General features: G+C 46.1%; 1 protein-coding gene across 2 annotated transcripts in view; it reads right to left on the minus strand.

The window, feature by feature from the left end:
* Nucleotides 1-25455, minus strand: part of LOC133559715 (muscarinic acetylcholine receptor M3-like) — a 155089-nt gene that overhangs the window by 69222 nt on the left and 60412 nt on the right. The gene's annotated exons all lie outside the window — the stretch shown is intronic.

Here is a 25455-nt window from a genome sequence, read left to right on the forward strand (position 1 = left end):
TTGTTTCGTCACCATAGCAACCATTAGTTTCACCTGTGTCACATTTGGAGTCCGCACCTGTTTTCACTGATCGTCTCTATTATTTCAACCGAAAGTTGCCAGGAAGTCGACTTTACCTCCACTCTGCTTCACGTCATGTTTACGGTTTCATGCTTAGTTCCCGCTGCTTGTTTCACAGTCCATGCTGCCCTGTTCACGTCATCGCAAGTAAGTTTTGTTTACTAATGCCACAGTTAGTGGCTCTTGTTTTTTGTCCATAGTTCTGCCTTTGAGCTAGTTTTTGTTTCTATGGCCAAGTTTTGTACTTCCGCCCTGGTGCGCGCCCTTTTGTTTATTCCTTTTACGAGTGTTAAAATAAAGATGTCATTACTTTCATGCCTTGCCCGCTCCAACTTTCCTTTGCATTCTGGAAAAACAAACCGTAAAGTCCACTTTCTTGACACTTTCAGAGAGACACAAGGATTTCAGGACATTGCAAATCAAATTGTTCCGAAACGAATAGAAGCAAAGGTACTCATTTGCATAAACGCCAATGGGTGTAATTTCAATGGAGAAGGTTTGAAGTGTGCCTTATAGCCCCAAAAATCGAAGAGGATGTGCAAAGATGACAGTGGAGGACGAGGCGTAACCATGACAGCAGGTCAAGGTGCAATAAAAGTGGGCGGGGTCAGAGGGAGGATGGGGTGACCACACATCTGCAGTCCCCTCCAAGGTTTCTCATTGTCATCCCATTGGGTTGAGTTTTTTCTTGCCCTGATGTGGGATCCGAGCCAAGGACGTCGTTGTGGCTTGTGCAGCCCTTTGAGACACTCGTGATTTAGGGCTATATAAGTAATCATTGATTTATTGATTGATTTAAAATAATCAATAGACCGTTCATTCAACATGTAATATTTATAATGTCAGTTTTACAAACATAAATAAAGGAAGATGTGCAAAAAAATGAAAGTGAGAAAGGAAATTAGTATTTTTTTTGTTTTCAGTTAACCTTTATATAACCAGGAAAATTATAATTATAAAGATGATTTAAAAGAAGGAACATTAACCTTCGTCTTGTGTTAGGGTCGGCACCGACCCGTTTTAGTTTTTAAATGCATAAAAACACCAAATACATTTATTTTTTTTGCATCAACGCTTTTTGACTTTGTCAGGAACCTCTTTGTCAACAAAATAAAACATTTTAATTTTTTTCACTAAATTATAAAATGCTCTGGTAGAAATTATGCCCTTGGTGTTGTTAGGGTCGGTTTCGACCCAGTTATAAAAAATAAGATGATAAAGCAATGATAAGAGCCAAAACTGAACACACTGACAGCCAGCTCCTCTCCCAATCATGTGAGCTTTAGTGGATTCTCATTTTACCTTCTTATCCTGTACAAAAACAAACAAAAGACGGACACTAAAAGTGTCACTTTTTGCCACTATGATTTCTTTTTTTTATTAGTTTTGGAACTAGTAATCTATTTCTCTTGGTTTCATTTGCTTGATTGGTTGTTGTTTGTTTGATGTTGGATTTCTGTTGCTGAAAAACGTACGTTTTAGCCTTTTTCTTGAAGTAAATATATATAGGTCGAAATTGACCCGTGACACCATATACGTTACTATAGTTAAAATTCTTAAAATGAAAAAATAAATAAAACACATTTATTTAAGAGATGTGTTCTAAAACCCCTTAGTAATAGTTAGGTAACACAACAACCTTTTTTTTATGTATATGATTCTCTTGAGGTTCGTTTTACCATTTTTAAAAATTAAAATCGAGGGGTATACTGACAAAAAAAAGGCCCAGTGGCCCAAACCAAAAATATTCAAACCAATATTTTCAAGGATAAGGAAGCCTAACGAGGTAACCAAGAGATGAGAAACAAATTGGATGATAGATAATTGTTTTTAGTGTATTTTACAGCTGATTTAAGACATGGGTCAAAACCGACCCGTTAACATAAGAGATGGTAACAGAAAGCTAACACAAGAGGAAGGTTAATCAAGAAAACTACTGGAGCTTCTGTTTCTTCATTCTGTTAACTGTCCAGCTGCACACGCTGCAAATGAGTCGCGAGGGCAGAATAATGAATTGATTGACAGTGCAGTGTGACCGCTGAGGTTTTTACTTTGCAAATAACAAATTGCCAAAACAAGCAAATGTTTGGTGTCCGGCCCCTGGGCCCTAGGACTCTTGAAACTGTGGCTGTCTTCCCCATGAAGTTCCACAGCCCTGTACTAGACCATCCATGCAGTCTTGTATAGACTTTGGCCAGAATCTTCACGCTGGCTAACAAAGACATTAGTTTTTGAGATTCAAAAGCAGATGCTTCAACTTTATGTTGATGAAGAGAGGCTGTCAGGGGACGCTCACTCACAGACGTTCCCGACACATCCAAACCTGGGAAACCAGGTCAGGTGGCGCCCAAAAATCACTGAGAAGTCCTGCTTCCAGGATTGTATGGAGTCCTCTTATTGACACAAGGTGGGAGAAGTGGAGGCCATGGCTAGGCGACACAAGCAGTAATCCCTCGCTCAGACTGCAAATGGAGACAGAAATCTATGAGGCGGTCACTTAGTGTTTCCCTGATGGGAAGTTGGACTGACTGCAGGAAGGTTAACCTTCCTCTTGTGTTAGCTTTCTGTTACCATCTCTTATGTTAACGGGTCGGTTTTGACCCATGTCTTAAATCAGCTGTAAAATACACTAAAAACAATTATCTATCATCCAATTTGTCATCTCTTGGGGCTTCCTTATCCTTGAAAATATTGGTTTGAATATTTTTGGTTTGGGCCATTGGGCCTTTTTTTGTCAGTATACCCCTCGATTTCAATTTTTAAAAATGGTAAAACGAACCTCAAGAGAATCATATAAATAAAAAAAAAAGGTTGATGTGTTACCTAACTATTACTAAGGGGTATTAGAACACATCTCTTAAATAAATGTGTTTTATTTTTTTTTTTCATTTTAAGAATTTTAACTATAGTAACGTATATGGTGTTACGGGTCAATTTCGACCCATATATATTTACTTCAAGAAAAAGGCTAAAACATATTTTTTTCAGCAACAGAAATCCAACATCAAACAAACAACAACCAATCAAGCAAATGAAACCAAGAGAAATAGATTACTAGTTCCAAAACTAATAAAAAAACAAAATCAGAGTGGCAAAAAGAGACACTTTTAGTGTCCGTCTTTTGTTTGTTTTTGTACAGGATAACAAGGTAAAATGAGAATCCACTAAAGCTCACATGATTGGGAGAGGAGCTGGCTGTCAGTGTGTTCAGTTTTGGCTCTTATCATTGCTTTATCATCTTATTTCTATAACTGGGTCGAAACCGACCCTAACAACACCAAGGGCATAATTTCTACCAGAGCATTTTATAATTTAGTGCAAAAAATTTAAATGTTTCATTTTGTTGACGAAGAGGTTCCTGACAAAGTCAAAAAGCTTTGATGCAAAAAAATAAATGTATGTGGTGTTTTTATGCATTTAAAAACTAAAAGGGGTCGGTGCCGACCCTAACACAAGACGAAGGTTAAATGAATTAGCGCCCCGGCGGCTATTCAAGGAAATATGGTATACCTCTTTGGAATGGAAAAAACATTTGAGAAGCACTCAACTCACACATGCTTACTCCAAATCATCATTGATGCAGAAGCAGCAGACAATAACCAACATTATGTTTCATGTTCATTGGAAATTCCCCCGACAGCTCGTACAGCAAATTAATATGTTTGTCTTGATACGAGGAATAACGTTAGCTAACTTAGCATCAACTTAAGACAATGATGTTGCCTAGCTAGCTAGGACTTCACTTATATCTCTCATTCCTCGCTTCTTCTCTGCTGCGGGCGAATAACTTTCTTAAATCCCTCTAGGACAGGGGTGCCCACACTTTTTCTGCAGGCGATCTACTTTTCAATTGACCAACTCGAGGGGATCTACCTCATTTATATATATCATTTATATTTATTTATATATGAAAGAGACATTTTTGTAAACAAGTTAAATGTGTTTAATGATAATACAAGCATGTGTAACACATATAGATGTCTTTCTTTCACAAAGACAAGAATATAAGTTGGTGTATTACCTGATTCTGATGACTTGCATTGATTGGAATCAGACAGTAATGATGATAACGCCCACATTTTCAAATGGAGGAGAAAAAAAGTGGTCCTTTCTGTACAATACCACATGAAAGTGGTTGGTTTTTGGCATCTCATTCATCCAGCTTCCATACACTTTACAAGAAAAACATTGGCGGCAAATTCCGTAGCTTGCTTGATTGACATTCACGGCACCCGAGGGTCTTGTGAGATGACGCTGGCTGCTGCCAGTTCATTATTATGAAAAAATGACAGAGAGGAAGGCGAGAAACACTTTTTATTTCAACAGACTTTCGCGCCGTCCCTTCCGTCAAAACTCTAAAGGCCGACTGCACATTTCCTATCTTCACAATAAAAGCCCTGCTTCATCCTGCCTACGCTAACAAAATAAGAGTCTCGGAAAGCTGGCGTGCACAAGTGATGTGCACGCCAGCTTTCTGAGGGATTGCTTGTGCACGCCAGTTTTCCGAGACTCTGTATTTAGTTAGCGCAGGCAGCATGAAGCAGGGCTTTTATTGTGAAGATAGGAAATGTGCAGTCGGCCTTTAGAGTTTTGACGGAAGGTACAGCGCGAGAGTCTGTTGAAATAAAAAGTCTTTCTCGCCTTCCTCTCGGTCATATTTTCATAATAATGATCTTGCAGCAGCCAGCGTCATCTCACAAGACCCTCCGGTACCGTGAATGTCATTTAAGTGACGTCTTGGTGAAGATTGATGATCACTAATTTTTAGTTCTATTTTTTTTTAAAGCCTGGCTAGAGATCGACTGACACGCCCCCCGCGGTCGACTGGTAGCTCGCGATCGACGTAAAGGGCACCCCTGGTCTAGGAGTTACAGTTTGAGTCAAATCGAAATCAAAATAATGTTATTAACAAATTGTTGTTGGCTAACATTACCTACCTCAGCAGTGATTCGCATCGCCTCCCTCTCTCTCTCTCTCTCTAAACCGAAGTCTCGATCCACACGTGAATAAATTACCATACTAAGTAGCATGTGCGCTGTTGTCTATGTTATGTAAACTTAAAACTCTGAAGCCATTTTTTTTTTTTATTGGTGAAATTTTTACTGAGGCACTGCAGATCAACAGTGGGGCACGTGCCCCAGTGAAATATGTCTGGCGACGCCCCTGGTCTGTTGGAAAGATGAAAAGCCATCTTTGGTTCTGCTGGTGATGATGTGTGTTCGTTCAAGAGCTCTTTTGCAGCTCCTGACCGACACCTGAGTGTCCTAACGATGAAGAGGTGGAGGATAAGGGCATCGTTATTTCAAAAATGTTTACATATTCCTCCCTCCGGCTCTCCACTTCAAACTAACAAGGCTGCACTTCTTGCGACTAAGTGTTTTCTGTTGGATCTAAATGGCCATCGGTGTGTGTTGCCGTGAGGCAGAAGGAGAGAAATACACTTGGGGCGGTGCATTGAAGGTAAGTGTTGAGCTGCTCACGCTCCATGTGTTCCTAGTTGTGCTGCCTCTTGATCCGGCAGGCTGCCGTCTGCTTCGATATTGGAAGCCCACCAACATCGCCTCCTAACGCTGACGGAAGGATTCTGATGCCATCTGGCCCTCCTGAGGACTCTGCAAGATTGTGACTAAAGGGAAACATCTCAAGTAGCGACGCTACGTAGCTTAACCACATGTACTCCTTCCTGTAGCCCAGCTACTTTACATGCGCTAACGAGCTAGCTTACATCCAAGCCACCGACGACAAGGGACGGAAAATGGACTGCAACAAAAATGAGGGAGATTGTTCCCTGATGATTGTTTGGTTTATGAGTCCCACTGGCAAAAGATTAGAGACAGGCGGATCAGTGCGGCGTCTTCAGTAATGTGGACGCCGTATCGATCCGTTGCGGTAAAGAAGGAGCTGAGCCGGAAGGCAAAGCTCTCAATTTACCGGTCGATCTACGTTCCCAGGTCATTACTGAAAGGACAAGATCACGGGTACAAGCGGCCCAAATGTTGGGTGGCGGTTCGCTCCGTTAGAGATAGGGTGAGAAGCTCTGCCATCCGGGAGGAACTCAAAGTAAAGCCGCTGCTCCTCCACATCGAGAGGAGCCAGATGAGGTGGTTCGGGCATCTGGTCAGGATGCCACCTGAACGCCTCCCTAGGGAGGTGTTTAGGGCACGTCTGACTGGCAGGAGGCCACGGGGAAGACCCGGGACATGTTGGGAAGACTATGTCTCCCGGCTGGCCTGGGAACACCTCGAAGTCTGGGCGTCCCTGCTTAGGCTGCTGCCCCCGCGGATAAGCAGAAGAAGAGGGATGGATGGATGGATGGATGCATTTAAAAAAATATTTTTATACAATTTTTACATGGTTTTAATTTGAGTTATTCTCCAGTGTGGGTGCATCAAAGGTTGCGTTTTGTTCTTGTCAATAGTGCTGTGTGTGTGTGTGTGTGTGTGTTTCCCTCATTCATTCATTTAATGATGAATGAGGGAAAAACGGAAATGTTAGTTTTTGGTGCGGCCCTCACTGACTTGGGACCATTGCAAAATGATGTGCGTCCCAGAGTCACCAGCCTTGGCGTGACTATAGACCGCCATTTTAAACTAAACAAACAAGTCAATGGCGTTTTAAAATCGTGTTTTTATCACCTTCGTCTTTTAGTAAAGGTTAAACCGTTTTTATCTTTTAACCTTTTTAAACAAGTCGTGCATGCTTTTATTTGAAGTGGCCTGGACTACTGCAATGCACTTTATGCTGGCATCAGCCAAAAAGCTCTCTCCCGGTTGCAGTTAGTCCAGAACGCGGCAGCAGGACTTTTAACAGGGGCCAGGAAACGCCAGCATATAACCCCAATTCTTCAGAGTTTGCACTGGCTCCCTGTTCATTTGAGAATGGATTTTAAAACAATGCTGTTTGTTTTTAAATCTTTACATGGACTGGCACCTCAATATATCTCGGACCTCATCCAAATTTACATCCCTGCGCGCGCTCTGAGGTCCGAGAGCCAGTTCCAGCTCGTGGTGCCCAAGACCAGACTTAAGACCAGGGGAGACAGGGCCTTCTCTGTGGTCGGCCCTAAGCTCTGGAACACTCTGCCGCTCCAAGTTCAAACTGCTTCCACAGTGGAGTGTTTTAAGTCTCGTCTTAAGACCCACTTTTATTCTTTGGCTTTTAACACTACGTGAGTTGTGTGGTCCTCTGTGTTTTTTATACACTTTGATTTCTATTTTACTGTTTTAATTGATTTTACCCTTTAAAATAGTTTTTAATCATATTTGTTTTTATATTGTTTTTATTGGTTTTATATTTATTTATTTTTTGTTTTTATTCAGTCATTGGTGGAGCATAATATGTATATATATATTTTTTTTTAAATTGTATTTTATATATATATATATATATTTTTTTTTTTTACAATTGTTTTTAACATGGCTGTGCAGCACTTTGGAAACGTTATTATTGTTTAAATGTGCTATATAAATAAAGTGGATTGATTGATTGTGTGTGTGTGTGTTTTCTTCCCATCCATCCATCCATCCATCATCTTTCGCTTATCCGAGGTCGGGTCACGGGGGCAACAGCCTAAGCAGGGAAACCCAGACTTCCCTCTCCCCAGCCACTTCGTCTAGCTCTTCCCGGGGGATCCCGAGGCGTTCCCAGGCCAGCCGGGAGACATAGTCTTCCCATCGTGTCCTGGGTCTTCCCCGTGGCCTCCTACCAGCTGGCCGTGCCCTAAACACCTCCCTAGGGAGGCGTTCGGGTGGCATCCTGACCAGATGCCCGAACCACCTCATCTGGCTCCTCTCGATGTGGAGGAGCAGCGGCTTTACTTTGAGTTCCTCCCGGATGGCAGAGCTTCTCACCCTATCTCTAAGGGAGAGACCTGGAAACCCATCTGGGCCGCTTGTACCCGTGATCTTATCCTTTCGGTCATGACCCAAAGCTCACGACCATAGGTGAGGATGGGAACGTAGATCGACCGGTAAATTGAGAGCTTTGCCTTCCGGCTCAGCTCCTTCTTCACCACAACGGATCGGTACAACGTCCGCATTACTGAAGACGCCGCACCGATCCGCCTGTCGATCTCACGATCCACTCGTGAACAAGACTCCTAGGTACTTGAACTCCTCCACTTGGGGCAGGGTCTCCTCCCCAACCCGGAGATGGCATTCCACCCTTTTCCGGGCGAGAACCATGGACTCGGACTTGGAGGTGCTGATTCTCATTCCGGTCGCTTCACACTCGGCTGCAAACCGATCCAGTGAGAGCTGAAGATCCCGGTCAGATGAAGCCATCAGGACTGAATGGTCTGCAAAAAGCAGAGACCTAATCCTGCGGTCACCAAACCGGAACCCCTCAACGCCTTGACTGCGCCTAGAAATTCTGCCCATAAAAGTTATGAACAGAATCGGTGACAAAGGACAGCCTTGGCGGAGTCCAACCCTCACTGGAAACCTGTCCGACTTACAATGCGGACCAAGCTCTGGCACTGATCATACAGGGAGCGGACCGCCACAATAAGACAGTCCGATACCCCATACTCTCTGAGGACTCCCCACAGGACTTCCCAAGTCCACAAAACACATGTAGACTGGTTGGGCAAACTCCCATGCACCCTCAAGAACCCTGCCGAGAGTATAGAGCTGGTCCACAGTTCCACGACCAGGACCAAAACCACACTGTTCCTCCTGAATCCGAGGTTGGACTATCCGGCGTAGCCTCCTCTCCAGTACACCTGAATAAACCTTACCGGGAAGGCTGAGGAGTGTGATCCCACCATAGTTGGAACACACCTCCCTTCTTAAAGAGGTTGTTTTCTTCCCTCCTGTCTGTTTTGTGGTTTACGGGACTTTGTGTTGCCTGAAAGCGAGAACAACAATGATTCATGCAGTGTTGGAGAGAAAAGAATGCAGCTGGCATGTACAGGAGATGTTTAGCCTAAATCCCCCCAATTAATCAGCGGGAGTGCAGGAGTGTCTCTGCTTGCTAAAAAAACAGCTGACTGCAAAGTCCCCCAGCAACAGGCTCCTTAAATGGCGAGCCGCAGAGCCCCCAGCGGGTCATTATGTTAATTAGCGGCATATTTAGTCTGCAGGAGAAAGGAGCAGGTGGAGGCTGCAGCTCGGAGGCAGACAGTGTGACTGGGGAGGACCACGGGAGGCGTCCCAGGTGTCAGCCTCTTCAAAAGCCGGGGCCTGACTGGACCGGGCCTGCAGACTCCCTGCCAATCAAAGGCCGCGGGGAATGCCAGCTCCTTGGAGTCTTGTTGTTAGCCGTCAGCCACCACAAGCTGGCGGCTAACATACAAAGCTGCTCGTCTAAAATAGAAGGAGGAGTCACACCAAGACCGAGGGCCGGATCCCTGCTCAGTCTAGCTTGATATCTGAAGCATCTCAGCCATGGTTACGAATCACTTCCAGCTTTGAAAGGCGTGTGCTATCATGTCTCCTCATCAATTTCTGCATAATCCCTTCAAAGCTCCTCCACTGACAGAAAAGTTGTCAATTTTCACACTTTTTGTCCTTTAACAGTCACTAGTGTGACCACGGTGCATAAAGGAGCAGGACTACACAATTACAGACTGCCAGGACACATTGCTTTTAAACGCCATCCATTTTATACCGCTTGTCCCTTTTTGGGGGGGTTAAATGTTTCTACATTTTGTATCAGGCTAGTACTGATAAAGTACCCCAGCACTAATAAATAATAAATAAATGGGTTGTACTTGTATAGCGCTTTTCTACCTTCAAGGTACTCAAAGCGCTTTGACACTACTTCCACATTTACCCATTCACACACTGATGGGGGGAGCTGCCATGCAAGGCGCCAACCAGCACCCATCAGGAGCAAGGGTGAAGTGTCTTGCTCAGGACACAACGGACGTGACGGGGTTGGTACTAGGTGGGATTTGAACGCCATGCCGTCCCATGAATTACAAGACCTACCATGTTACCTTTTAAAAAAAATACCAGCCAAGGCGAATGTGAGTCAACACACACGGAGCACTGACAAGCAGACAGTGTGGAGACGGACGAGGGGAGAATGGACACAATTTGTCTCCAAACTAAGGATAAAAATGAAGTTCCGGAAGCTGTGCTTTGAAGCATAACCAGCAAGCGGCTAACGTGCCTCCACAGTGTTTTAGCTACTTCTAAATCCTCGCCTCCATGGCCACAAATAAAAGTAATTTCCTTAGAAGTATCAATCAAAGTTAATTGATGTAGGTCTTAATCACAAGTGTCTCAAAGGGCTGCACAAGTCTCAATGACGTCCTCAGCTCAGGTTCAAGTTAAAGTAGCAATGATTGTCACACACACACTAGGTGTGGTGAAAAGTGTGCTCTGCATTTGACCCGTCACCCTTGTTCACCCCCTGGGAGGTGAGGGGAGCAGTGAGCAGCAGCGGTGGCCACGCCTGGGACATCATTTTGCTGATTTAACCCCCAATTCCAAGCCTTGATCGAGTGCCAAGCAGGGAGGCAATGGCCCCCGTTTTTTTGTAGTCTATGGTATGACTCAGCCGGGGTTTGAACTCACAACCTTCCCATCTCAGGGCGGACACTCTAACCACTGTAGGAGGACACAGTAGTTTTTTACAAGTACTATTATTACTGAAAGACGAGGAATAGTTAAACATGCTTCACTACACACCGTAGGAGGATACAGTAGTTTCTTACAAGTACCATTATCACTGGAGGATAAGTAATAGCTAAACATGCTTCACTACACACCGTAGGAGGATACAATCGTTTCTTACAAGTAACATTATCACTGGAGGACAAGTAATAGCTAAATATGCTTCACTACACACCGTAGGAGGATACAGTAGTTTCTTACAAGTACCATTATCACTGGAGGACAAGGAATAGTTAAACATGCTTCACTACACACCGTAGGAGGATACAGTAGTTTCTTACAAGTACCATTATCACTGGAGGATAAGTAATAGCTAAACATGCTTCACTACACACCGTAGGAGGATACAATCGTTTCTTACAAGTACCATTATCACTGGAGGACAAGTAATAGCTAAATATGCTTCACTACACACCGTAGGAGGATACAGTAGTTTCTTACAAGTACCATTATCACTGGAGGATAAGTAATAGCTAAAGATGCTTCACTACACACCGTAGGAGGATACAGTAGTTTCTTACAAGTACCATTATCACTGGAGGACAAGTAATAGCTAAAGATGCTTCACTACACACCGTAGGAGGATACAGTAGTTTCTTACAAGTACCATTATCACTGGAGGACAAGTAATAGCTAAAGATGCTTCACTACACACCGTAGGAGGATACAGTAGTTTCTTACAAGTACCATTATCACTGGAGGACAAGAAATAGCTAAAGATGCTTTACTACACACCGTAGGAAGATATAGTAGTTTCGTACAAGTAACATTATCACTGAAGGACAAGTAATAGCTAAAGATGCTTCACTACACACCGTAGGAGGATACAGTCGTTTCTTACAAGTACCATTATCACTGGAGGATAAGGAATAGCTAAACATGCTTCACTACACACCATAGGAGGATACAGTTGTTTCTTACATGTATCATTATCACTGGAGGATAAGTAATAGCTTAAGATGCTTTACTACACACCGTAGGAGGATACAGTAGTTTCTTACAAGTACCATTATCACTGGAGGACAAGTAATAGCTAAAGATGCTTCACTACACACCGTAGGAGGATACAGTAGCTCATTGCTGACAGTAGCTCACAAGCTAGCGCTCCTCAATGTAAACAAAGGGTCTGATGCATGCAAAAAACTGTAGCAAAGGTCAAAGGTAGAGGACATGAGGACAACTCCGATCAACTTTAACATTTGAACTCAGCATTCATTTGACGGGAGAATTCAATCAATCAATCAATCAATGTTTATTTATATAGCCCCAAATCACAAATGTCTCAAAGGACTGCACAAATCATTACGACTACAACATCCTCGGAAGAACCCACAAAAGGGCAAGGAAAACTCACACCCAGTGGGCAGGGAGAATTCACATCCAGTGGGACGCCAGTGACAATGCTGACTATGAGAAACCTTGGAGAGGACCTCAGATGTGGGCAACCCCCCCTCTAGGGGACCGAAAGCAATGGATGTCGAGCGGGTCTAACATGATACTGTGAAAGTTCAATCCATAGTGGCTCCAACACAGCCGCCAGAGTTCAGTTCAAGCGGATCCAAGACAGCAGCGAGAGTCCCGTCCACAGGAAACCATCTCAAGCGGAGGCGGATCAGCAGCGTAGAGATGTCCCCAACCGATACACAGGCGAGCGGTCCATCCTGGGTCTCGACTCTGGACAGCCAGTACTTCATCCATGGTCATCGGACCGGACCCCCTCCACAAGGGAGGGGGGGACATAGGAGAAAGAAAAGAAGCGGCAGATCAACTGGTCTAAAAAGGAGGTCTGTTTAAAGGCTAGAGTATACAGATGAGTTTTAAGGTGAGACTTAAATGCTTCTACTGAGGTAGCATCTCGAACTGTTACCGGGAGGGCATTCCAGAGTACTGGAGCCCGAACGGAAAACGCTCTATAGCCCGCAGACTTTTTTTGGGCTCTAGGAATCACTAATAAGCCGGAGTCTTTTGAAGGCAGATTTCTTGCCGGGACATATGGTACAATACAATCGGCAAGATAGGCTGGAGCTAGACCGTGTAGTATTTTATACGTAAGTAGTAAAACCTTAAAGTCACATCTTAAGTGCACAGGAAGCCAGTGCTAAGACTGAAAGTTGTCTTGTCCTAGTCTTCTCTGCAGGTCTTCCTGCTGGACAGAACCAGGTGGACCAGAGGTCTCCAGAAGACCACAATCGCATTGCTGATTCTGGCCCAGATTAGCATAGCCTGTAAAGAATTGCTGACATCACTAAAACAGGCTATACTAATTAAAGCCAGAATCATCAATTCCAGATCCTCGGACACCTTCATCTCTCAGAGCGCAGGACGGTTCTGCTCGGAACAGATCTGAAGTTGGAAGTGGATCAAAGGTAGACGTCAAGACGTGGAAGACGGATGGAGGGTAAGACAAAGTCGTGCTGGCAAAAACAGAACTTGGGTTAAATGTGGACCATCCTTCTTAGAGCTTGCTGAGGGGAATTGAACACGTTTCTGGGTTCGAATTCAGGTTTGGAAATCCCTCTTCCCACATGACTGAGGTCAACATTGCTGGAAAGGTGCGAACAGGTCCTGAGGACAAATGTCCTCCGTTTCTCTCCAAGCAGTCTTCATTCCCTCTGAAGCCATGTCAGAAGAAGCAGACACAAAATGTCCGGGGTCAACATCAGGAACGAGGTACAAGTGGCAAGGACAACAAGGGCTGAAAGTAGGACTGCTCCAGTGAGAGTTCTGTTGCAGAACGTGTTAAACGATCCATTTGTAAATCGGATTTCTGGTTCAGAACATTCAGTACTGTACTAAGGAGTACGATTCCCCTCAGGACATTCAATCCTTTGTCCTAGAAGACGTTTGCTTCCCATCTGTGGAGACTTCATCACTAAACCTTCTTTCCTAACATCCGTCCTCCATGTTGAGGTTGAAAACCATCCCTGAACAGAGGTGGTGGTCTGCGGCACCACCTGTCTCCCATATAAAAACACTATCCTTTCATCCATCCATCATCTTCCGCTTATCCGAGGTCGGGTCGCGGGGGCAGCAGCCTAAGCAGGGAAGCCCAGACTTCCCTCTCTCCAACCACTTCGTCTAGCTCTTCCCGGGGGATCCCGAGGCGTTCCCAGGCCAGCCGGGAGACATAGTCTTCCCAACGTTCCCTGGGTCTTCCCCGTGGCCTCCTACCGGCTGGACGTGCCCTAAACACCTCCCTAGGGAGGCGTTCGGGTGGCATCCTGACCAGATGCCCGAACCACCTCATCTGGCTCCTCTCGATGTGGAGGAGCAGCGGCTTTACTTTGAGTTCCTCCCGGATGGCAGAGCTTCTCACCCTATCTCTAAGGGAGAGACCTGGAAACTCATTTCGGCCGCTTGTACCCGTGATCTTATCCTTTCGGTCATGACCCAAAGCTCATGACCATAGGTGAGGATGGGAACGTAGATCGACCGGTAAATTGAGAGCTTTGCCTTCCGGCTCAGCTCCTTCTTCACCACAACGGATCGGTACAACGTCCGCATTACTGAAGACGCCGCACCGATCCGCCTGTCGATCTCACGATCCACTCTTCCCTCACTCGTGAACAAGACTCCTAGGTACTTGAACTCCTCCACTTGGGGCAGGGTCTCCTCCCCAACCCGGAGATGGCACTCCACCCTTTTCCGGGCGAGAACCATGGACTCGGACTTGGAGGTGCTGATTCTCATTCCGGTCGCTTCACACTCGGCTGCGAACCGATCCAGCGAGAGCTGAAGATCCCGGTCAGATGAAGCCATCAGGACCACATCATCTGCAAAAAGCAGAGACCTAATCCTGCGGTCACTAAACCGGATCCCCTCAACGCCTTGACTGCGCCTAGAAATTCTGTCCATAAAAGTTATGAACAGAATGGGTGACAAAGGACAGCCTTGGCGGAGTCCAACCCTCACTGGAAATGTGTCCGACTTACTGCCGGCAATGCGGACCAAGCTCTGGCACTGATCATACAGGGAGCGGACCGCCACAATAAGACAGTCCGGTACCCCATACTCTCTGAGCACTCCCCACAGGACTTCCCGAGGGACACGGTCCAATGCCTTCTCCAAGTCCACAAAGCACATGTAGACTGGTTGGGCAAACTCCCATGCACCCTCAAGAACCCTGCCGAGAGTATAGAGCTGGTCCACAGTTCCACGACCAGGACGAAAACCACACAGTTCCTCCTGAATCCGAGGTTGGACTATCCGGCGTAGCCTCCTCTCCAGTACACCTGAATAAACCTTACCGGGAAGGCTGAGGAGTGTGATCCCACCATAGTTGGAACACACCCTCCGGTCCCACTGTCCTTTCAACCATTCCTAAAATACTCCGCAACTTAGCCTCCAACAAAGAGCAGGAGTTAGAAATCTTCTGCTCACAGGAGGTGACCAGAAGGACATTTGTTTACAACTGAATGGAACGCTTATCTGGACTCTTTTAATAGTCGATCCACAGACAAACAACAGCTCAATTGGTTAGGATTGCTCGTTTGCACTTGTTTCCCTAACTACCATAGGGCCAAAACATCCTGGCCCAGGCACACCCTCCTGATTTTGGAGTATAGATATTTAGGGTTTTGGTACCAACCACTAGACTAAATTTAAGTCTAAGACTAAAACTGACCAATCTAAGTCTTGATCTGACAAATCTAAGTCTAAGACTAGATGTGACCAAAGTCAGTCTAAGTATAAATCTGACCAAACTAAGTCTAGGACTGATTCTGACCAATCTCAGTCTAAGACTAGATGTGACCGATCTAAGTCTAAGACTAGTTGTGACCAATTTAACTCTACGATCAAGAACTGATGAAGTGGTAAACTGTCTTCTAAGAAACAAAACCAAACAGTTCAGTTGAGATGATTGAATTCCCTAAGATGACAAAGACCTGATGAATAAGAACATTCATGGACACCATTCCTTTTAGGAACACATTAAGTGAAAGGCAGGAAGTGTAGAACATGTCTAGTCCAGAAAAAAGTAGTGCCTAGTCCCAACTTTGGCTAGCAATACTGCAGAGAAGACGAAGCTTTAAAAGATATTATTAAAGACTCCTGTTTGGGAACACGTTGCCCTATGGTAATGGACAAAGAAAAGTGAATAAGAGCGCCATTGTTGAGTAAAGATGGGACACGGTGCTACAAGTAAAGATGGGACACGGTGCTACAAGTAAAGATGGGACACGGTGCTACAAGTAAAGACGGGACACGGTGCTACAAGTAAAGATGGGACACGGTGCTACAAGTAAAGACGCGACACGGTGCTACAAGTAAAGATGGGACACGGTGCTACAAGTAAAGACGGGACACGGTGCTACAAGTAAAGACGGGACACGGCGCTACAAGTAAAGATGGGACACGGCGCTACAAGTAAAGATGGGACACGGCGCTACAAGTAAAGATGGGACACGGTGCTACAAGTAAAGATGGGACACAGTGCTACAAGTAAAGATGGGACACGGTGCTACAAGTAAAGATGGGACACGGTGCTACAAGTAAAGATGGGACACAGTGCTACAAGTAAAGACGGGACACAGCGCTACAAGTAAAAATGGGACACGGTGCTACAAGTAAAGATGGGACACAGTGCTACAAGTAAAGATGGGACACGGTGCTACAAGTAAAGATGGGACACGGTGCTACAAGTAAAGATGGGACACAGTGCTACAAGTAAAGATGGGACACGGTGCTACAAGTAAAGATGGGACACAGTGCTACAAGTAAAGATGGGACACAGTGCTACAAGTAAAGACGGGACACAGCGCTACAAGTAAAAATGGGACACGGTGCTACAAGTAAAGATGGGACACGGTGCTACAAGTAAAGATGGGACACAGTGCTACAAGTAAAGATGGGACACAGTGCTACAAGTAAAGACGGGACACAGCGCTACAAGTAAAAATGGGACACGGTGCTACAAGTAAAGATGGGACACGGTGCTACAAGTAAAGACGGGACACGGCGCTACAAGTAAAGATGGGACACGGCGCTACAAGTAAAGATGGGACACGGTGCTACAAGTAAAGATGGGACACAGTGCTACAAGTAAAGATGGGACACGGTGCTACAAGTAAAGATGGGACACGGTGCTACAAGTAAAGATGGGACACAGTGCTACAAGTAAAGACGGGACACAGCGCTACAAGTAAAAATGGGACACGGTGCTACAAGTAAAGATGGGACACGGTGCTACAAGTAAAGATGGGACACAGTGCTACAAGTAAAGATGGGACACGGTGCTACAAGTAAAGATGGGACACAGTGCTACAAGTAAAGACGGGACACAGCGCTACAAGTAAAAATGGGACACGGTGCTACAAGTAAAGATGGGACACGGTGCTACAAGTAAAGACGGGACACGGTGCTACAAAAAAAGATGGGGCACGGTCCTACAAGTAAAGATGGGACACGGTGCTAAAAGTAAAGATGGGACACGGTGCTACAAGTAAAGATGGGACACGGTGCTACAAGTAAAGATGGGACACAGTGCTACAAGTAAAAAGGGACACGGTGCTATAAGTAAAGACGGAACACGGTGCTACAAGTAAAGACGGGACACGGTGCTAGAAGTAAAGATGGGACACGGTGTTACAAGTAAAGACGGGACACGGTGCTACAAGTAAAGATGGGACACGGTGCTATAAGTAAAGACGGAACACGGTGCTACAAGTAAAGACGGGACACGGTGCTAGAAGTAAAGATGGGACACGGTGCTACAAGTAAAGATGGGACACGGTGCTACAAGTAAATATGGGACACGGTGCTACAAGTAAAGATGGGACACGGTGCTACAAGTAAAGATGGGACACGGTGCTACAAGTAAAGATGGGACACGGTGCTACAAGTAAAGACGGGACACGGTGCTACAAGTAAAGATGGGACACGGTGCTACAAGTAAAGACGCGACACGGTGCTACAAGTAAAGATGGGACACGGTGCTACAAGTAAAGACGGGACACGGTGCTACAAGTAAAGACGGGACACGGCGCTACAAGTAAAGATGGGACACGGCGCTACAAGTAAAGATGGGACACGGCGCTACAAGTAAAGATGGGACACGGTGCTACAAGTAAAGATGGGACACAGTGCTACAAGTAAAGATGGGACACGGTGCTACAAGTAAAGATGGGACACGGTGCTACAAGTAAAGATGGGACACAGTGCTACAAGTAAAGACGGGACACAGCGCTACAAGTAAAAATGGGACACGGTGCTACAAGTAAAGATGGGACACGGTGCTACAAGTAAAGACGGGACACGGTGCTACAAGTAAAGATGGGACACGGCGCTACAAGTAAAGATGGGACACGGTGCTACAAGTAAAGATGGGACACAGTGCTACAAGTAAAGATGGGACACGGTGCTACAAGTAAAGATGGGACACGGTGCTACAAGTAAAGATGGGACACAGTGCTACAAGTAAAGATGGGACACGGTGCTACAAGTAAAGATGGGACACAGTGCTACAAGTAAAGATGGGACACAGTGCTACAAGTAAAGACGGGACACAGCGCTACAAGTAAAAATGGGACACGGTGCTACAAGTAAAGATGGGACACGGTGCTACAAGTAAAGATGGGACACAGTGCTACAAGTAAAGATGGGACACAGTGCTACAAGTAAAGACGGGACACAGCGCTACAAGTAAAAATGGGACACGGTGCTACAAGTAAAGATGGGACACGGTGCTACAAGTAAAGACGGGACACGGCGCTACAAGTAAAGATGGGACACGGCGCTACAAGTAAAGATGGGACACGGTGCTACAAGTAAAGATGGGACACAGTGCTACAAGTAAAGATGGGACACGGTGCTACAAGTAAAGATGGGACACGGTGCTACAAGTAAAGATGGGACACAGTGCTACAAGTAAAGACGGGACACAGCGCTACAAGTAAAAATGGGACACGGTGCTACAAGTAAAGATGGGACACGGTGCTACAAGTAAAGATGGGACACAGTGCTACAAGTAAAGATGGGACACGGTGCTACAAGTAAAGATGGGACACAGTGCTACAAGTAAAGACGGGACACAGCGCTACAAGTAAAAATGGGACACGGTGCTACAAGTAAAGATGGGACACGGTGCTACAAGTAAAGACGGGACACGGTGCTACAAAAAAAGATGGGGCACGGTCCTACAAGTAAAGATGGGACACGGTGCTAAAAGTAAAGATGGGACACGGTGCTACAAGTAAAGATGGGACACGGTGCTACAAGTAAAGATGGGACACAGTGCTACAAGTAAAAAGGGACACGGTGCTATAAGTAAAGACGGAACACGGTGCTACAAGTAAAGACGGGACACGGTGCTAGAAGTAAAGATGGGACACGGTGTTACAAGTAAAGACGGGACACGGTGCTACAAGTAAAGATGGGACACGGTGCTATAAGTAAAGACGGAACACGGTGCTACAAGTAAAGACGGGACACGGTGCTAGAAGTAAAGATGGGACACGGTGCTACAAGTAAAGATGGGACACGGTGCTACAAGTAAATATGGGACACGGTGCTACAAGTAAAGATGGGACACGGTGCTACAAGTAAAGACGGGACACGGTGCTACAAGTAAAGATGGGACACGGTGCTACAAGTAAAGATGGGACACGGCGCTACAAGTAAAGATGGGACACGGTGCTACAAGTAAAGATGGGACACGGTGCTACAAGTAAAGACGAGACACGGTGCTACAAGTAAATAAGGGACACGGTGCTACAAGTAAAGATGGGACACGGTGCTACAAGTAAAGATGGGACACGGTGCTACAAGTAAAGATGGAACACGGTGCTACAAGTAAAGATGGGACACGGTGCTACAAGTAAAGATGGGACACGGTGCTACAAGTAAAGATGGGACACGGTGCTACAAGTAAAGATGGGACACGGTGCTACAAGTAAAGATGGGACACGGTGCTACAAGTAAAGATGGGACACGGTGCTACAAGTAAAGATGGGACACGGTGCTACAAGTAAAGATGGAACACAGTGCTACAAGTAAAGATGGGACACGGTGCTACAAGTAAAGATGGGGCACGGTGCTACAAGTGAAGATGGGACACGGTGCTACAAGTAAAGATGGGACACGGTGCTACAAGTAAAGATGGGACACGGTGCTACAAGTAAAGATGGGACACGGTGCTACAAGTAAAGATGGGACACGGTGCTACAAGTAAAGATGGGACACGGTGCTACAAGTAAAGATGGGACACGGTGCTACAACTAAAGATGGGACACGGTGCTACAAGTAAAGATGGGACACGGTGCTACAAGTAAAGATGGGACACGGTGCTACAAGTAAAGATGGGACACAGTCCTACAAGTAAAGATGGGACACGGTGCTACAAGTAAAGATGGGACACGGTGCTACAAGTGAAAAACGGACACAGTCCTACAAGTAAAGACGGGACACGGTGCTACAAGTAAAGACGGGACACGGTGCTACAAGTAAAGATGGGACACGGTGCTACAAGTAAAGATGGGACACGGTGCTACAAGTAAAGATGGGACACGGTGCTACAAGTAAAGATGGGACACAGTCCTACAAGTAAAGATGGGACACGGTGCTACAAGTAAAGATGGGACACGGTGCTACAAGTAAAGACCCCCCCACACCGCAGATAACCATACTTTTATTCAAATTGCACTTTGCTCTGAGAGGAATTACAACATTTGTGGCCCATTTTCTCAGATCCTTCATCTCTCGATGATTCTAAAAGACGGGTGAAGAAGCTCCCAGAAATCAGGACGCTTTGCCGGCTCTCAGACTCATTTCTCAGAGACGTGAGCTGGCCTTTATTTGCTTTGGACGGCGCTCAAAACCTTTTAGCAGTAAAACACCCCCGAGAGTAGAGCTGCTCTCGTCTGAGATTGTTCCGACCGAATATCCAGCCTTCAGTTCCTCGGCCCGCGGTGATCGGCGGTAGCATTTATCAGTGCAAACAGCAGCAGATCTCTGGGAGACACTTGGAGGAGAAAAAAGATTCCTGAGGGGTCGTGCAAATCAAAGAACTCAACTCCTAGGACAGGAGGTCTGAAGAAATATGTTCATGGTACCTTTAGTCAGTGTCCAGCACATTCCTATTTCATCATTTGTCATACCTTCATCTCCAAATAAAAAAGGGTAATTGGACTGATTGCCTGTTCGACCTTCTTAGTTCCTGTGTTCTTCAGGTCTCAGTGCAAAGTTCTTCAACTGCTGTCCACAAGACAAAAGAACCGAATACTTTGGTTGGCAGTAACTGGAGTCTTCACCAACACAAGAGTACTGCGATATAGAGGATCTGTGTGCTACAGCAGAGAAGTCCCAGCTAAGGAACCAGGGCAGTGGATTTCTTTGGTCTGTTTCTACATCCGGGTCATAAAAATCCAGGAACCTCAAGGTTTTTTTCAAACTGATGTAGAGAAGGAGCGAGGCCTCCTCACTTATATAAGCAGCATACAATTGTGATTTTTTTGTCAATTAAACTGCTCCTAAATGTACTTTGTTATTGTCTAATACAGAGTACTGAGATATTCTAGTAATACCGTATAACTAGTGCCCTAATCGTTACCTGGCAGTCAGAGCGCTACTCGCTAGCCATCTTAAATGCTGAAACCATCCATCCATCCATACGTCATCTTCCGCTTATCCGAGGTCGGGTCGCGGGGGCAACAGCCTAAGCAGGGAAACCCAGACTTCCCTCTCCCCAGCCACTTCGTCTAGCTCTTCCCGGGGGATCCCGAGGCGTTCCCAGGCCAGCCGGGAGACATAGTCTTCCCAACGTGTCCTGGGACTTCCCCGTAGCCTCCTACCGGTTGGACGTGCCCTAAACCCCTCCCTAGGGAGGCGTTCGGGTGGCATCCTGACCAGATGCCCGAACCACCTCATCTGGCTCCTCTCGATGTGGAGGAGCAGCGGCTTTACTTTGAGTTCCTCCCGGATGGCAGAGCTTCTCACCCTATCTCTAAGGGAGAGACCTGGAAACTCATTTGGGCCGCTTGTACCCGTGATCTTACCCTTTCGGTCATGACCCAAAGCTTATGACCATAGGTGAGGATGGGAACGTAGATCGACCGGTAAATTGAGAGCTTTGCCTTCCGGCTCAGCTCCTTCTTCACCACAACGGATCGGTACAGCGTCCGCATTACTGAAGACGCCGCACCGATCCGCCTGTCGATCTCACGATCCACTCTTCCCCCACTCGTGAACAGGACTCCTAGGTACTTGAACTCCTCCACTTGGGGCAGGGTCTCCTCCCCAACCCGGAGATGGCATTCCACCCATGGACTCGGACTTGGAGGTGCTGATTCTCATTCCGGTCGCTTCACACTCGGCTGCGAACCGATCCAGTGAGAGCTGAAGATCCCGGCCAGATGAAGCCATCAGGACTACATCATCTGCAAAAAGCAGAGACCTAATCCCGTGGCCACCAAACCGGAACCCCTCAACGCCTTGACTGCGCCTAGAAATTCTGTCCATAAAAGTTATGAACAGAATCGTTGACAAAGGACAGCCTTGGCGGAGTCCAACCCTCACTGGAAATGTGTTCGACTTACTGCCGGCAATGCGGACCAAGCTCTGGCACTGATCATACAGGGAGCGGACCGCCACAATCAGACAGTCCGATACCCCATACTCTCTGAGCACTCCCCACACGGTCCAATGCCTTCTCCAAGTCCACAAAGCACAAGTAGACTGGTTGGGCAAACTCCCATGCACCCTCAAGAACCCTGCCGAGAGCGTAGAGCTGGTCCACAGTTCCACGACCAGGACGAAAACCACACAGTTCCTCCTGAATCCGAGTTTCGACTATCCGGCGTAGCCTCCTCTCCAGTACACCTGAATAAACCTTACCGGGAAGGCTGAGGAGTGTGATCCCACGATAGTTGGAACACACCCTCCGGTCCCCCTTCTTAAAGAGAGGAACCACCACCCCGGTCTGCCAATCCAGAGGTACCGCCCCCGATGTCCACGCGATGCTGCAAAGTAATGCTAAAACCATGACAAAAATAATGACGTATTCATGTTTTTATTTGGAAGTTGCAAGATAGAGTAGGTAGGGGCCACTTCTACCACACGATACTGGTGTTGGACCAATGCTGCTGTGGATACCAGACAAGACCTCCCTGCAGTGCCTCTCTGGGCCCCTGTTGAGGACTTCTGGTCTAGAGGAGGAGCTTAGGAGCGATTTGATGAAGAAGATGTTCTCCTAGTTGTTCAACTCCTTAAAGTTGATTACAATAACGGCTTTGAAGTACATTCCTGGTATGGATTTTTTGAAAGCGTACAGAAGATGTCAAACATACTGTAGGTCCTCTCACATTTATGTTCAGGTGTGGCCAATTAGTAGCCAAGTCCCACCTTTTCGTCCACTCTGTTAGTTTTTTTTCAACAACCTCACTTAAATGTGTCAGACGTGCTTAAATGTCAGTACTGGGCTTGTCCTCATACCAAGATGTTGGTACTGGTACCAAAATGTATTTACATACTTATGTAAATAATTATTGGCTTTATTTTAACAAAAAGATTTTACAATACATGAAACATTTGTTTATTGTATTCGATAAACAATTTAGTGCTTCAATAAAATGTTGAACATACTAGACAACTTGTCTTTTAGTAGGAAGTAAACAAACAAAGACTCCTAATTAGTCTGCAGTAACATATTGTGTCATTTATACACCCATTATTTTATACACATTATGAGGGACAAACTGTAAAAAATAGGTTATTAATCCACTTGTTCATTTACTGTTAATATCCGCTTATTTTCCGTTTCAACATGTTCTATCTACACTTCTGTTCAAATGTAATAATCACTTATTCTTCTTTTCTATGATACTTGACATTAGTTTTGGATGATACCACCATCAAGACCTGTCCCCTTTGGATGTCAAGACCTGTCCCCTCTGGACGTCAAGATCTGTCCCCTCTGGACGTCAAGAACTGTCCCCTCTGGACGTCAAGAACTGTTCCCTCTGGACGTCAAGACCTGTCCTCTCCGGGCGTCAAGACCTGTCCCCTCTGAATGTCAAGACCTGTCCCCTATGAAAGTCAAGACCTGTCCCATATGGACGTCAAGACCTGTCCCCTCTGGACGTCAAGACCTGTCCCCTCCGGATGTCAATACCTGTCCCCTCTGGATCGTAAGAACTGTCCCCTCTGGACGTCAAGACCTGTCCCCTCTGGATGTCAAGGACTGTCCCCCCCGGACGTCAAGACCTGTCCCCTCTGGACGTCAAGACCTGTCCCCTCTGAATGTCAAGACCTGTCCCCTCTGGACGTCAAGAACTGTTCCCTCTGGACGTCAAGACCTGTCCCCTCTGAATGTCAAGACCTGTCCCCTCTGGACGTCAAGAACTGTCCCCTCTGTACGTCAAGAACTGTCCCCTCCGGACGTCAAGACCTGTCCCTTCTGGACGTCAAGACCTGTCCCCTCTGAAAGTCAAGACCTGTCCCCTCTGAATGTCAAGAACTGTCCCCTCTGTACGTCAAGAACTGTCCCCTCCGGACGTCAAGACCTGTCCCTTCTGGACGTCAAGACCTGTCCCCTCTGAAAGTCAAGACCTGTCCCCTCTGAATGTCAAGACCTGTCCCCTCTGTACGTCAAGAACTGTCCCCTCCGGACGTCAAGACCTGTCCCTTCTGGACGTCAAGACATGTCCCCTCTGAAAGTCAAGACCTGTCCCCTCTGAAAGTCAAGACCTGTCCCCTCTGGATGTCAAGACCTGTTCCCTTGGAAAAGAGATCTTTGATCTCAATGGGATTTTCCCTGCTTAAATAAAGGTGAAATAAAAATGAAAAGGTCCGTTAGCGATAGCTTGATGTCACGTGTCACGCTACTTTTGGTGTGGTTTTATTTATGTCAACAACAAACAGACAGCATCATAAGTGCAGCAAGTTCGATGCAGGAAATATCGTCTTACTGGTGGTAGCAACAAGCAGTATCGCACTAAAACGACGTTGATATCAAAGAGGAAGAGGCAGCATCACATTGTGACACAGCCGACAGAAACATATGCACACAATGTGAATATTAAGCAACAAATCAATGAATAAAGTGACAAACTTGCCATCCAAACAATACCCCGTTTGTTGACAAGAAGATACGGCGCCATGGAATCACATTCCATCTTCAAGCAGAGGGAGCACAATACTTTTCAAAAGTGCTAACCGCTAGAGCTAACAAACACAGCTGTGTGCCATGACATCACACGTAACTAAGCAACAAGCCCCGCCCTTTGTACTTGATGATTGATTATTATGTTGGTGAAAGTAGACAAATAGTGCATCCATCCATCCGAGATGCTACCTCAGTAGAAGCATTGAAGTCTCACCTTAAAACTCATCTGTATATTATGGCATTTAAATAGACTCCTTTTTAGACAGTTGATCTGCCGCTTCTTTTCTTTCTCCTATGTCCCCCCCCCTTCCCTTGTGGAGGGGGTCAGGTCCGGTCCGATGACCATGGATGAAGTACTGGCTGTCCAGAGTCGGGACCCAGGATGGACCGCTCGCCTGTATCCGTTGGGGACATCTCTACGCTGCTGATCCGCCTCCGCTTGAGATGGTTTCCTGTGGACGGGACTCTCGCTGCTGTCTTGGATCCGCTTTGAACTGAACTCTCCGCGGCTGTGTTGGAGCCACTATGGATTGAACTTCACAGTATCATGTTAGTCCATCGCTTTCGGTCCCCTAAGGGGGGGGGGGGGGGGGGGGGGGGGGGGGTTGCCCACATCTGAGGTGCTCTCCAAGGTTTCTCATAGTCAGCATTGTCACTGGCGTCCCACTGGATGTG

Source organism: Nerophis ophidion, linkage group LG09, assembly GCF_033978795.1.
Source record: "Nerophis ophidion isolate RoL-2023_Sa linkage group LG09, RoL_Noph_v1.0, whole genome shotgun sequence".
Taxonomy (NCBI): Eukaryota; Metazoa; Chordata; class Actinopteri; order Syngnathiformes; family Syngnathidae; genus Nerophis; species Nerophis ophidion.